The sequence below is a fragment of the Narcine bancroftii genome, chromosome 7 (genome assembly GCF_036971445.1).
Source record: "Narcine bancroftii isolate sNarBan1 chromosome 7, sNarBan1.hap1, whole genome shotgun sequence".
Classification (NCBI taxonomy): domain Eukaryota; kingdom Metazoa; phylum Chordata; class Chondrichthyes; order Torpediniformes; family Narcinidae; genus Narcine; species Narcine bancroftii.
The window spans coordinates 6498041-6505201 of record NC_091475.1 but is presented as its reverse complement, the minus strand read 5'-3'; the positions used below and the strand labels follow the sequence as shown (position 1 = coordinate 6505201).

General features: G+C 42.0%; 1 protein-coding gene across 2 annotated transcripts in view; it reads left to right on the top strand.

Annotated features, from left to right (window-relative positions):
- Positions 1 to 7161, top strand: part of LOC138738448 (collagen alpha-1(VIII) chain-like) — a 176890-nt gene that overhangs the window by 21149 nt on the left and 148580 nt on the right. The window lies entirely within an intron of this gene.

Sequence of the window (7161 nt, the reverse complement as noted above, 5' to 3'; positions counted from 1 at the left end):
TCACCGCAATTTTATTCTCTGCCTCTAGACTCCAGGTCTAGATGTAAGAGGACAGTTTGGGAAAAGGCTCCCAACAGGTGGCCACCAGGTTCAGGGATCCCAGCAGGAATCCTGAACACGGTGGCAATTCCCACAAAATTTGGCCCAATGGCTCTCCCCCCCGCAGGAAATAAATCCCATCTCAGTACACTGCCGCCATCTAGTGGCCATTATGTAAAACACATTTTCTCTTTGAGGACCTTGCTTGTCATCTTACTGCAGTACTGATGCTCGTGAATCTTCTTCCGGACAGATTCTTAGTTTTCTTGTTATAGGATTTTTAAATATTTAATACATTTAGGTATAAATATGAATTTGCAGAATTTCACGGCTCTTTACGCAGGTAGGAAATAAAAGAGTATCTTTGAAGTAAATAACAGAATTAAAAATATCAATGGGGTTCATTCACTCTGGTCCAGTTTTAGTGTAATTTCACAATATCAGCCACGCTGCTGAAGACCTGAGGAAAGAAATAATCTTTGGAACAGCGACTGTAGACAGAATAATTTTCATCACAATTTGTGAGGCAAGCTTTGGAGAGAATGCAGAGAAGATTTACAAGGATGTTGCCAGAACTCGGGGAAAGGAGCTATATGGAGAGGTTGATTAGGCTCAAGCTTTATTCCTCGGAGCACAAGGAGGATGAAAGGATGAAGGCGTACAAAATCATGAGAGGAATAAGGCGGGCGAACTCAGTCCTTTACCCCCGAGGAGGGGTAAAGGTCATAGGTTTAATGTGGAGATGGGGGGAGATTTAAGGTGAACCTGATGGGGTAACTTTTTTTTTACACAGAGGGTGACGGATGCATGGAATGGTCTGCCAGAGGAGGTGTTTGAGACAGGTAGGATTACAGAGGTGAAGAAAATAATTGGATGGCTATGAGGGATATGGGTAAAACACAGGCAGGTGGGACAATTTGGCGTGGACAAGTTGAGCTGAAGTGTCAGTTTCCTTGCTCTATAGCGCTACAGAAATTAGATCTTTATTGTTCGAAGCGAAAAAGGGTGTCCAAGTTAAGTCTATTGCCATTGACAAATGTCCTTGAGAAGGCACTGGTGAGGTGCCTTCTTGAATGCCGCTGTCCTTGAGGTGAAGGTACTCCCACAATGCTGGTGGGTGAGGAGTTCCATGATATAAACCGAGCAGGATGGAGGAATGACAATATATTTCCACGTCAAGGTACAGTGTGACTAGGAGGGAAACGGACGATGTTAACACAGAGACGCCACAGAAAGTATGGATCGCAGCTCAATCTAATCTAATTGCGGAGGTGGCAGAGGTGCATCCTGTTGAGAAGGTTATAAGATTATTGAGATGATTACCTTTTCAATTAAGGCCCCATGAGAAACTTTGGGTGTTATCAATCACTTGTATTAGAGTTTAGGTCTAGCTTCGGTAATTTATTTATCTGTTCCTTTTCCTTCCAGTTTTGCAGGATACTTTTCAAACTTTACTTTCAATGACCTTAGGCCAGTTGCAGCCACCCTCTTTCATCATTTGAACTGCTTAACTTTACAATTATGGTCTGTTGGCCTTTATAAATCAGAGCATTGAGTCCAGGAGCTGGGATGTTATGTTAAAATTGTACAAGGTATTTGTGAGGCCAAATTTGGAATATTGTGTGCAGTTCTGGTCACCAAATTATGGGAAAGATATCAACAAATTAGAGAGAGTGCAGAGAAGATTTACTGGAATGTCGCTGTGGTTACAGGTTCTAAGTTATAGGGAAAGGTTAAATAAGTTAGGTCTTTATTCTTTGGAGTGGAGAAAGTTGAGAGGGGATTTAATGGAGGTATTTAAAATTATTAGGGGTATAAATAGAGTTGACGTGGAGAGGTTTTTTCCTTAAAACAAACAATGAAGGCAATGGGGGACAAACTTGCCTTGGTGACCTTGTTAAAGTGAAAAGAAAATTGTCTGTTCGTAACCACTTTAGACATAGGGCTACTATATAAAGCCTTTATCAGCGGTTTCTAATATATTCTGTGCATGGTTCTCAAAATTGTTCAAATAAGGTATGTTTGTCTTTTAGATTGTAGGTAATTTTTTTCTAATGGAATACTCTTGCTCATTTCTATGTACCATCGTTGTTTTTTTAAAGTGGGAGGAAAGGCTGGGGTGGGGTGGAATGAGAATGCCACTGTGTATATTTTAATGATGAATATTTGTATATATTGTTATTGACATGGTTCACGGTGAAGATTTTTAAAAAATTATAAAAAAAAGATAACATCAGTTTTTAGTGTCACTGGGTGAACTTCAAAGACTCTTTCCAAAGAGCGGATCTTGCAGGTCATTCAAAAATTATGTCTTGCGTCATATCTGTCCAATCTGCACCGGGAGTCACACTATCATTTACAACTTTTGAAAATCACAGATTTAAAAATAAATGTATGTACATACATACAGCATGTTAACGGGCCCTTCCAGTCCATGAGCCCATGGCATTCAATTACACCCAATTAACCTACTAACCCCATATGTTTTGAAAGGTGGAAGGGAACCAAAGCACCCGGAGGGAGCCCACACAGACACGCGGAGAGTGTGCAAGATTCTTACAGACAGTTCCGGATTCGAACTCAGGTCGCTGGTGCTGTAGCAGTGTGGCGCAAGCGGCTCTGCTATGCTGGCTGTGCTGCTCTGATTTTAAACGGTGTGACTATGATCCACAACACAAGTTTTAATTAAGTTGAATAAGCAAATCTATAGATGGTCACCACTATTCTGGGCCCCAAATGGTCCTTCCAAGTGAAGCAACAGTTTACTTGTGAATCTGTAGGGTGCTCCCGATGTGGCCTTCTCTCCATCAGGGAGATGGGACAGAGAATAGGAGGCTCTTTCCGCTCCATCAGCGAGAACCTCCCAGTGGCCAACCATTTTAATTCCAGGCACCATTGCCACACCGACATGTCTGTCCAAGGGTTCGTACTGCCAAACCGAGACCACCGTAAATTGGAGGAACAACACCTTACATTCAGTCTCAGCAACCTCCAACCAGACGGCATGAACATCAAGCTCCAATTTCCATTAACTTCCTCCCCCACTTTCTCTTTCCCTACCCCCTGACTTCTTTCCTACAGCTCCCCACCCTCTCCCCTCCCTTCTCCTTTCAGAGAGCTACCCATCTTAACCTCCTGCCCTCTCCCCCTTTCACCTCACAGCTTCTACCCTCGGTGATGGGCTGTGGTGCAGCAGGCAAAACACGAAACACGAGAAGTCTGTACTACAGGCTCAAACTCTGTACACACCAGTCTTAACATCATTGCTAGCTCCACGAGTGCCCGACTGTCGTCTGCTGTCTCCACGCGTCCGACTGACCCCGGGAGGGGCCAGCTCGAGACTATACAGGCCGGTGATTGACTGTCGGCCAAGTGGGGCCAGTAAGAGTGCGGCCAGTGCTGTGGTTGTATCACCACACCCTCCCACCATTATCCACCTGTTAGCCTGTGCTCCTTCCACTTCTGCCCTCTTCCCTTCTTCTCTCCTCCACACCCTCCTCCCCCAAACATTTTATTCAGGCATCTACTTGTTTTGCCAGGTACCTGAGAAAGGGCTTAGGTCTGAAATGTTGGCTGCCCTTTACTTCCTATGGATGCTTCATGGTCTGCTGAGTTACTCCAGCCCTTACGAGTTTAGCATGTTTCATGGAAGTAACTAAATTAACTGGATTTTCATTAGTATTGTGGCACAGATAGGTTAGCAGGATATGATGCTTAGTCTCTACAGCTTAAATGATCTTGAATTTAAAAAATATCACCCATGTTCTTTCACATTAAAATACAGTAAACAGGTGTCCACCTATTTATCACTTGCCAAACAGTGAGAAAAACGAGCCAACTTATATAGAAATAATTCTCTCTATCATTGTTAGAATTTTATTCACAGGAAACATTTTTATTCTGTTAATACGTAATTGGCTTGGGGAGGCAATTATATAAATTCACGAGTGAATGCACATTATCCAGGAAGCCCTATGATTTATTTCAGTGGTTTTCAACCTTTTTCTTTCCACTCACATCCCACTTTAAGTAATCCCTAGGCTATCGGTGCTCTGTGATTGGTAAGGGATTGCTTAAGGTGGGATGTGAGTGGGAAGGGAAGGTTGAGAATCACTGCTCTAGACCCAATTGTTACTGAAATATTTTGCTGGAGAAAAATGGTCATTGGCCCATTTCCTTTGGAGGTCTGAAACCGTGCACATAACGAGTCAATGAGGGACAATTAAAACTGTGGGTTTTCAACCTTTTTCTTTCCACTCACATGGTACCTTATGCAATCCCTTACTAACCACAGAGCACCGATGGCCTAGGGAACAATTAAAGTGGGATATGAGTGGAAATAAAAAGGTTGAGCACCAGTGAACTAAAATTCAAGCACAAATTTAGATGGGCATTTGATGACTTCTTTGTTCACGTCTGTCACTAAGAAGTAAAAACACAAAGATGCTGGAGGAGCTCGGCAGGTCTCACGATGCCAATAGGATGTAAAGATATATTACTGACATTTCTGTGTCTTTATGCCATCATAGCATCTGCAGATGCTTGCGTTTCAGTCTTTAAGAGTGGTTGGCTAAAAGGAATCAGTTCAACTGAGATTACCAGTGGGTTTATTATTTATTCATGAAATTAGCTATGTATGCTGAGATTATTTTTACCCCCTCATCGGAAAGGAAAATGACTGCAAATATTGAAAAAAAAATTTTTTTTAAATGTCACCCCCATGGAAGCATTCTATTTATCCTGCTTTCATAAAGGAAATTCCTGTCTATGTCTATATTTACAGTACCAGTATTCAAATGTGATTATGTAGCGACGAAGGTTTTAGACTCTCAAGGAACTGGAGGGGCAAAACGTCAACAATCCCCAGACACGAATTTGAGGGTAATAATCCACCTTTGCATGAGCGAAGTTTGATCAAGAATTATAAAAAGATGGAATATCAGATTAAATGATCAAATAACATAGAAGCAGGTAGCAATAACTTAAAAGGAATAGAGTAGCTGAAGTAACAGTGATCCTTTAGAAGCTGAGACTGATTACAATTAATTATAATTAATATTATTAATTAATATTAAGAAATAGAAAAATTGCAGAGATTCTCTTAAACTTGGAGTTTTAGTAAGGAAATGATCTTTTTGGAACACGTAAGATTCTGACCCCAGGAGTGTGTGATGGGATGGTGCGGAGGGAGCTTCACTCTATGTCTGACCCTGGGAGTGTGTGATGGGACGGTGTGGAGGGAGTTTCACACTGTGTCTGACCCCGGGAGTGTGTGATGGGACGGTGCGGAGGGAGCTTCACTCTATGTCTGACCCTGGGAGTGTGTGATGGGACGGTGTGGAGGGAGTTTCACTCTATGTCTGACCCCGGGAGTGTGTGATGGGACGGTGCGGAGGGAGCTTCACTCTATGTCTGAACCCGGGAGTGTGTGATGGGACGGTGCGGAGGGAGCTTCACTCTATGTCTGACCCTGGGAGTGTGTGATGGGACGGTGTGGAGGGAGTTTCACACTGTGTCTGACCCCAGGAGTGTGTGATGGGACAGTGGAGAGGAAGCTTCACTTTGAGTCTGAGTCAGAGCAAAGGGTGGCTTGCAAGGGGCTATGGGTAGGATCAGTCTTGGGAGGTCTGTCCAGTCGGTAGCAGCCAATCATGGTATGACAGAGGATTACCACACCAATATAGATTGATTGAAAATGCAAGTAATATTGATGCACTTGAACCTCTAGCCCTCTTAAGGATGTATCTTCGCAGGCACTTACCAAAGGGACAAAGGAGACTTCTAGAAATATGTGGTCACATATTCATTGTTTATCTTCTAATATATAAGTAAATAAAAGTGAGGAAAATGAGCAAAACATTCACTGTTCCAAATTGAGAACCAATTTTATATCTTTCTGTGCCAAGTTGTACTCCCAAGTTATGCCTTAGGTTCAGCTATGTCTTCGACACCCACCATACAATGTTCCAGTCACTCAATTCTGCAGGGAACAGCTATTAAATGCTTGGTTTATTCCTACTCTTTCGCATTCACAAGCAGAGTTATTGATGATTTTCAGCCCTTCCCAAACCCATCACCTCCACCGGCTAGAAGGACAAGGACAGACGCTGCCCGGAAGCACCACCAACTACAGATTCCTCTTTAATCTGCGTCATTTCTGATTTGAAACTCGATGGCCATTTCTTTACCATTTGTCCTACCTCAATATCACTGTTGGAACATCTTCACTCAAGGGCAGATTAGACATGTATGCAGTAAAATCCCCAGTATCCAGTACCTATGGGGATTGGTAGATGCCAGATATGTGAATTTTCTGGAGGCCTGAGGCACACTCTTACAATGCCTAACTAAAGCACGTTCATTTAGAATAAACAGTTTAAAGACAAAAGACAGTGCAAAATGTAAAGTAATTTGAAAAAAAAAGGTAATTATTGTAATCCTTCATTATGTAAAGTTTACTTTAATCAGGTAATTCCTGTAACTTACAAATTAAAATTTGGACCCCCCCATCCCAAGTTTACAGATAAAGCCTTACTAAAATACTTACTAATATATTAATAAAGATAAAGACTCGTACTAGGCAGGGATAGGGAGACATTTTGGGAGAGTCGCCCAGTGGCGAGCGGTATTGGCCGGCTCTTCATCCTGGGCTCCACCATTTTATTCAAAAACAACTTTATTGAAACAGTTGCTGCTGGAAGGGCCATGACCAGGGAGCTCCGTTGGATGAACAAGGGGTGGTGTGTTACTTCTCCGAACATTTACTTTTATAATTTTAAACTTTTAAACTTTTATTTATTTATTTTAAATCTATTCTTATTTATTTATTTCCTCAATTTTACTTTTTGCCGGTTGCTTGAATTCCGGAAATCAGGGATAGTCCAACAATTTTTTTTTGCACCGCAAGATGGAATTTAAACATCAACCCAAATTGTTAAATGTAATTAGTATCTTAAGTGAGGTTATTCTGGAATTTCAAATTCATTCTCATTTGTTGTGGTCATGACATTTTTATGCTTGGTGGCATTCTTCTTTGGCAGTTCCACAAGGCCAAGGGTTATGTGGATCCATTGGAATCTTGTGGATTCTGTGTTGACTCGTGAATCCTATGTGGGATTCTTC